Below are 9,189 nucleotides of genomic sequence, written 5' to 3'. Positions count from 1 at the left end.
ATATTTTTTAGGAAAAAAGCTAGATGACAAGATAATTGTTGAAGATATCGAATCAAGTCATAATGAGGATACTAGTGGCAGCAAGGGTTAGTATTATAGATTATTAACTGAGGTACTATCGCCCATCATTAATACCTATAGTACAATTTTTAGAAATGCTAAGTAGTGCAAAGTAGGGAAAGAAAACTTTGTAGGTAGATCTTTTCCTTTGCTATATTACCACCAAGTTACATGTACTGTAATAGCAAAAACAAAAGCTGTCAAAAAACTTGAGGATGATACTGTACTGCCACCCTCTGCTTTTAGAAACCCAGTTAGGATGTTCTTTGCTCCATTCTACCTTCAAGCTACTATCTGCAGCTGACCACGTAGGCTACTACTACTGGTGGGTTTGCGCATGCGCAATGAAGGAGCAGCAAGCTATCAACACAAGTAACTGTGGAGCATAGCTACTTTGCTTTTATTATTGCTTTGTATTGTACCACGTTACTAAATCAAGTATTTAAATTAGAGATGCACCAATATGATGTTATACTTATATTCCGATAACAGATCCAAAATTTTAGCCAATAACAAATGCCAATATCAATATAAATGTACAAGTTGTACTATTAATCAATAACACAGTCAACCTTTACAAAATGGCATTTAAAAACAAACTTATTTACTAGTTTTCTATAATATTTAATAGCTGGGCCTGTGCCTATTATACCAGCATAATTAAAGGAATAATAGGAGCTTCTCCATTCGTAGAATAATATGGAAATAATTGGATAAAATACAAGAATAATGGCTAAAGTAATAAACTATGAGGATGAAGGAACATAGGGGAAGAAGAATCAGTGTAAAAGGTTAAAAGTGATAAAGAATCCTCTATATTAAGTTCAAGCAGTTCTAACTCTATTACCAAAAATCGTTTTGCTTACCTACACCTTCAAAGCTGGCTAGAAAAAGAAAAGTTGACAGGAATCCTCCTAAAGGAAAGAGAAAGTCAAGAGACCTAGGAAGAAATGATCCTAAGTCCATCACTCCTCAGCAACGAGTCAATACTTTTAAGGGAGAACAATTAACTGTCTCAAATAATAAACTCTTTTGTTTAGCCTGTCAGAAAGAACTCTCTGTAAATGCAGTGAAGTATGCATGCGTAAGAGTAATTACTCTTGCCACTTCTTCACTCAGTCTCATTCATCAAGAGTAATGATTGAATATCCCATTGGGTCTAGCGAGGTAAGTCAGATTGCCACTAAAACTGTTTCCAAAATGATAAGGGATTTCGTGCAGCAACACGGTGAGAGAAACAGTGTGATGGCTGCATACAGCTCATAACAAGGTGCAGGCTACCATGACATTCAATACAAAAGAATTTTTGGAGAGCAGGCAGATGAATGGTGAATGTTAGGAGAGCTCATTACTGAGAAGGTCAGGGCGAAGGCTTAGTTCCTCAGGCAAAAATGGGCCACCACCAGAAGCTTTGCAGAGCAAATATCTCACAAAATTCTGCGCTGATGTAAATGTAGCCAAAACGTCAAAGAAACCAACAACAAAATGTAGATGCATATACATGTAGGACATTTGCTCGTGTGAAAAAAGTTTTTAATGCCACAAAATGATACTAAAAATTTGAACAGTAAATTGGATACAATAATGACTCAGTTAGAAAGTAAACCAATACCATAATGAATTACATTCAATGTGTATTTTTTGGTATAATTCCTCCCCCTCTGTCTAATATTCTTTATCAATCCTTTCCAATAGCTCTTGCGTATATGCCAACACCTAATCCATCCCACGGCAAGCCCTACCCTATTACTTGTACATCCACACCCAACAAGGAAAATGTGCCACCAATTGATGAAATATTGAAGAAGTTAGATTTACCAGTGATAAATGATGACAGTATGGAGCAACAGTACCTAGACGACAGTAAAGTTCTACAAATAAGGAACAAAAGTGGCTCCAGAGTGCAAACTGAAAAATGAAAAGCTTGGAGAAATAGATTGCAAAACAAAGTACCAGTTGCAAGAAAATATGATGGCTGTTGCAGGTGCTTTAGCAAGAAAATGTAGAATTGAATTTGAAAATATCAAAGTTTATGAAATTGGATTTTTTTTGTGAGAATCGGAAGGCATAATTTATACATCTTAACTTGGACTTTAAATGGCAGTTGGTATGTTTTGCTGATACCAAGAGCCTCAACTAATGGATGAAGTTTTTGCTTGGGGAGTAAAACCAAACCAATTGTAATGTTTTGGTTTAAATCTTGGAAGAGCTCCAAGAAGAAAATGGCTTGCATCTTACAGATAGAAGGCACATCTCAGATTTGATTTCCTTTACATTGGAACAGGAACAACAAAAAATTACTGAAAAGCAATTAGGAGTTATATTTGATAGTATGGCTAGGGTTGGTGAACCGTTGTGCCGTCATTCATTTTGTTGATTCTGATTGGTTGATTTAAGAGCAATTGATGCGTTTTGAACTTATGGCAAAAAGTCTTACAGGAATTAGCTTGTCAGTTACATCTATTAACAACTCCAAGTCTGTTTTTGCATAATAGTTTGGTGTACTATTGAATTCATTAAAAGTGATGGAAGACATAAAGAGCATCATGTGAACTCCAGATATTAGGAAACAGAAACAGGAGAAAAGTTGTGTCAGCACAATTTGTACTTCGGTAGTAAAGTTATCTGGAAAGCTAGAGGAAAACATTTTTCAGTGACCATAACGGAAACTCACAGTAAGTGTAGATTTGTATTGGTTACATCTGCACAGACAAGCTAGCTCAAGGCTACTGCCCACATTATTGCATACATATTTTTAAGAAAAAAAACTACATGATAAGATAATTGTTGAGGATATCGAATCAAGTGATAATGAGGATACTAGTGGCAGCAAGGGTTAGTAATATAGATTATTAACTGAGGTACTATCGCCCATCATTAATACTTACAGTACAATTTTTAGAAATGCTAAGTAGTGCAAAGTAGGGAGAAAAAACTTTGTAGGTACTGTATATGTACAAAAATTCCAAAAGAAACCAACAACTGACTTTCTGCATCGCCAGTACCAGTGGACCTAGAAACAGATGCCTCTGAAATTACTCTTTTCTCACAATCTACTGTTCATTTACATGTAAGCTACCCTAGGTTAATTGCATATACATGTACATGTATATATGTGTAGGACACATGCTCGTGTGAAGAAAAGTTTAAAATGCTTCAAAACGAGATTTAAAAATTGAACAATAAACTGTATACAACAATAAACTGTATACAATAATGCCTTAGTTACAAAGTAAGTAAACCAATACCATAATTAATTGCATTCATACTGTGCCTGTATTTTTAGGTATAATTCCTCCCCTACCATCTAATATTCTTTCTCAATCCTTTCCAACACCTCTTGTATATACGCCAGCACCTAATCCATCCCATGGCAAGCCCTGCCCTATTACTTGTGTACATCCACACCTAACAAGGAAAATGTATCACCAATTGATGAAATATTGAAGAAGTTAGATTTACCAGTGATAAATAATGACAACTAGAGAAACGGTTACCTACATGTAGATAATGGCAAAGTTCCAAAAATAAGGAACAAAACTTGCTCCAGACCAAATTTTTTGCCAAACTGTCAGCTGAAATATTCACTACTGAAGAACGTATGTACTTCAAATTTACAAGGGCTATTAGGAAAGAAGCTAGATCCCAGGAGATTTAACTTTATTAAAATGAAATCATTCCAGCACTATATACATGCATGAATCCCAACATAGTAATACAGAGGATGAATGGAAGAGATGCATTTAAGCCATTGATGAATTTTTAGGAGAGTAAAGACAAATGAAGACTAGTGGCAAATTTTAAGATGAGATCTACACAATACATGTATTATAATGCATACACCATATATAATATCACAGTCAAGTGTAGTGCTTTTTATTTCACATCGTTTACCAAAAAATATTTTTAACAACAATCTGCCTGGACACTGTAAGCAACATACAAAATGGTTCTTCTTTACTTTGTGATAGCGTTAGTACTGAGCTGGTGAGGGATGGAGATTAAAAGTGACAGCCTATTAAAGACAGTTGAAGTACCCTCACTTGTACACGTACGTGGCATAGGCCGCCACACCTTTTAAGCCCGGCTTATGACGTAGGTATACAGTAGTATTAGGCTGCATTTACACTAATTCAGATTAATATGAAAACTCTACTGGAATGAAAAATGATGCATCAGTATTCTAGTGTTTACAATAGTGACAAAAACAATGCCTCGTTAATTAATAATAATTAATTAGTCACGTGATTTAATAATTACTAGCGCACAGGCTTTCAAATGATCTATCTTGCAGTGCAGTAGTAGGACCAGAGACCTTTTGCTGTAGTCAGAAGGACAAGCTATGGCATCAAGGAATGGAAAAAAATTTTAATGGACTAATGACAAGTGTGAGTTAGTTAAGTGTAACAAGGTTCTAAATGGCAATTAATGTTGACTGGGAAAGCGTAAAAACTAAGTATGAAGATATTCTTGCTTTGATGCAGCCTTACCACTAAATGCACCAAACACTAGGTTATGGGTCACAGGAAAGGATTATCCTCAATCTAAAAGCAAACTCACCAAGGCCATCTTCACAACTAAGCTAAAATTTGTGTGCCACAAATATCACAAGGCTGTTGATACGCAAAGGAACTCAAGGAAAAATGGACAAGGCAGAGTTGTAGTGTTATACTTTGACCTATGTGAGGCTACATGGGCAGGATCTCTATCTACAGAGCAAATAGATACTGGATTAGAGTCCAGAGAACTACAGACAGCTTTAAGAGAGGGAACAATCATGATCAATCTTTAATTGATACTTTTGATTCCCTTCAAGCATAATTAAATAAATAAACTTAAATTATATTGCTTTCAGATCTCTGACATCGAAAACTTACCTCCAACTAGGTATCCAACTCCCATTGAAAGGATAACGGATACTGATGACAGTTTTGTTCATGTCACCAATCACAATAGAGAATTAGTTGGCCCAAGTTGTAATGGAAGGAAGGCAAAGGATGCAAAACAAAATGTTCAATTTTTCTTAGTCAAAGAAGAGTTACAAGAGTTTCCAGTGGTCCCGATAAAAATTACCCAGTTCGACAACATTTAAATGTTCCCAAAAGAAAGGCAACCATTGCAAATAAGCTTCACAATTTATTCTGTTATAAGAAGCAACCAGATCAACTGCAAAAGTAACTAATATTTGTAACTTAATCTATTTTGATATTGTTTAGAGAGTAACACGCAGAAGAACAGTTTCTTCTGACAAAGAGGTACATTATTTATCAAATGCTTAATAATTTTACTTCATTGTAGGCAATACTTCACCTGCTGCCAACTATTGTTTCCGAGGTTCGTTAACTTCATTTCTTAATTATAATAACCATTCTTAGAGTGATTCTTCACTAGAAGCTGATTACACTGTCAATCCACCAATGCCAACTTCAACCATTACTGTAAGTGACAAATTCAATGAAACAAACTATGACACTGGTATAATTAGACATTTGAACACAATGGAGAGACATACAGGCACCCATTAACCAGTACAATAGGTACCACATGCTAATACCAGTGATGGCACTACTAGTAACAACCCAAACAATGCCAACACTGAAGTGCAAAGCAAGAGATCTCCTCAATAAACAACTGTTAGAGCATCGTCACAAAAATTTAAAGAGAAAGATAAATACAGATGTACAATTACAGAAGATCACTGAAGAGGAGCTTGAAATAAAGAAGAGATCATTGGAGAAAATGGAGAAAGCAGAAGAATCATATCAAGAAAATATGGCAATGTTGTCCAGTAGCATGCAGACACTTTCAGAGTCTAATAGTCAAGGATATACTTTAATCCATAGAATGATGAACCAGGAACAGCAAAGCAATTCATGTTGCCGTATGGGTACAAATTTTTGCTGATGATTAATTTTCGCATTTTTCGCAAGCAGCTAGGAAATCGCAAAATCTTAACCCAAAAATATTAACACACGTGGGGGTATGACACACCCATAAACAGCCACACCAATCTGTTCACGCCTACCACACATGCAAATGTTACAAACATGTATATTTTGTGTTTCTTTCATCCTGTAAGTAAAGAAGATGAACAAGCTTTAAATCCAAATGGTCCTTTATCTAGAGTTGTACCATCCACAATCATAATCATACCAGTGTTAATGAAGAAAGAAACTGGCAGAGCTAAAGAGCAGAAGAGAATACTTAAAAGTGAACCCAAAAGACAAGGCTAGAGTGGCAAAGTATGCTAATAATGAGAGCAGTGAGGCATTTTAAAGATTTGAATTTGAAAGAGACTAATGTGAGGGGTTGGAAAAAGGCCTATGAGGATGAATTAAAGAGAATGGATCATTGTGATGTGTTAGAAGAAACCAGTTTGGTTCTTGTAACTGAATTATTTTCAAAGATACATGTATGTTGTAGACCTTCATTGTTAGGTAAGAAAGCAGACAAATATCTACAGAAGATTATTATTGAAATGAGGAAGCGAGGAGCACATGTTGGAACAAGTGTGATTATTGGAACTGGTCATGGGGGTTTCACTCAGGATGAACAAGACAAGTTTGAAAGAATTTCGTGGTATAATTGAGCTCAATAAAGAATGAGCAAAAAGTATTTTGCACCATATGGGATTTACAAAAAGGAGGGCCTGTTCTAAATCAAAAGTAATTCCTAATGACTTCATTGGACTTAAGGAGCAGTTCTGGTTTGAAAAAATTTAAAACAATCAAATTGATGGAAGTATCCCAGCTGATATGGTCAAAAACTGGGATCAGACGGCAATGAAAATTGTACCTTCAAGTTCCTGGACAATGGAACACAAGGGAACAACACAAGTAGAAATTACAACCGTTGAAGATAAAAGGCAAACAATGCTGTTTTTGGTTGCTCATTGTTAGGAATTTTTTGCTAGTACAGCTGATTTATGAAGGCTCAACACAAAGGTATCTAACAAAAGGTACTTTATTTCCTGCAGACTGGCATACAACATATAGTCAAAATCATTGGTCAAATGAGGCTACTATGATGGACTATATACAAAAAAATAGTGATACCATATGTCATCAACAAGAGGGAGCAGCATGGGCTTAGCTAAGATCACTGTGCTCTGGCCATCTTCAATGTTGTTACACAATTGCCCCATATTAATCTCTTCTCTTAATTTGCATTTCTTACAAGTTGGCAGTAGTTGGGTCTTGTTTCAACCCAGCCTAACTTCTTTCTAGCTCTCTTGATAGTTGGCTTTGACACTTGGAGGGTCAGCCACTTGTCTGTCAATAGTTCTAGCAGCTTCGTGGAAGTAGTCTCGTCATTCTCTGCAATAGCAATGTCTATGAATACCAAGTGCTCTTCATTTAGCATAGGAACTACTGTTGCTCTCGATAGATCTCCTAGTGTTCTTTTCTTTTTGTACTTCTTTAGTAGCTTGTACAAAGATGTGTGGCTAACAATTACTCTACCGTCTGATAACCAACAAGAGATACATGTACATGTATCTTTGACTGAGCTTCCATTCTGGCATAGCGTGACAATAAGCCTCCTCAATTCCAGAGATAATCTTGGCATAAGTGTCAGAATCAGAATGTTTGCAAAACCATGGCCAAAAAAACTGACTGAACCGTTCGCTTTTATAGTTCTTGATGGTCAAGTACTCTTAACACGAGTGCACTCGCTAGAGTCAACGCTCGTATGTGATACATGTACATTTATTGATCGATGGGCATGTGCTACGATAAGTTAATTGAGCACCACGTGATGTGTGATGTGTCCAAAAGATAATAGACACATGCCTCTGACCATGAGTGCATGGTACTGTACATGCATGCATTCATTCAATCTACTACATGTGCAGTATAGTTCTTATATGTAATGTACATGTACATGTAGCATGGTAATAAATTAAGTCATAACCAAACATATTAGAAGGAAGGCTGGTTGACTGTGCATTCCAAATTAATTACTAAAATAATTACTTACTAAATTATAACCAGGTGCGTGCATGTACATATTACTAGACAAATGTAGAACACTAATAAGCTCACTTCATGCAGTGTGTGTGTGTGTGTGTGTACTCTGAAGTTACATTCATGGTACATTTATGTGCAGTATATATTATATCAACAGATATTGTGAGACTTTGTGGCATATGTACATTGTACAGATATCCAAACAAATAGACAATATATGGCAAAGGTTATCAAAATTTCCAATAATGGTCCACACCCAACACTAAATTTAATGTCAAATAACCAAATATACATGTCAAATAGAGTGTGCTGTACTCCAATCATTATTAATTACATGTACTAAGAGATAACAGATTAAGCTCAGGGTTTCATGCAGACTTTTCCTTAGTCAGGTGAATGCTAAAATTTATTAACTTTCAAAGTATAAGAGTGCATTGATTAAAAGGCAGCAATAACTCAAGATAAAAATAAACTCTCTTCTCCATTGCAATTTAAAACCTCCTTAAAGTGAGAAAATGCAATTAAGAAATTACAGATTTACTTATTTCAGTGCATGTACACGAATATGATAACGTAAAAATTATACCAGGGTATCTTTCTTGAGTTTTAACACAAAACATAAACAGACTAACCTTACTATTTTATTATCTCCCACAGCTAAAAGCTATACCATACCAGATATCTCTGGACACAGGTCGTTGACGAAATTATCCTCATAACACCTCCGGACACAGGTCGTTGACGAAATTATCCTCATAACACTTCCGGACACAGGTCGTTGACGAAATTATCCTCATAACACCTCTGGACACAGGTCGTTGACGAAATTATCCTAATAACACCTCTGGACACAGGTTGTTGATGAAATTATCCTAAAAATGCCATAAGGTATTAAATTTTTAAGTGCTCCAAATTGAATCAAATAATTAAAGTTATGTATAGGTTGTTTCATACAATGTCACACTATGCCATATTACTTCCGTATGGCAAAATGGCTACTTTCAGTACTTTGTCATTTACCTATACAATACGTGCTATAAACTCTTCTGGCAAACTTCCCTAACAATAAACATGGCTGATTAATATTGCTCTTTCATTTGCATGGACTCCAGTATACAAAAAGTCCAAGATACAAAATCCAGTAAAGCAGTCAAAGGAAACA

Source organism: Amphimedon queenslandica, unplaced genomic scaffold (assembly GCF_000090795.2).
Source record: "Amphimedon queenslandica unplaced genomic scaffold, v1.1 AMPQUscaffold_13031, whole genome shotgun sequence".
Lineage (NCBI taxonomy): Eukaryota > Metazoa > Porifera > Demospongiae > Haplosclerida > Niphatidae > Amphimedon > Amphimedon queenslandica.
Note: the sequence above shows the minus strand (reverse complement) of the source record.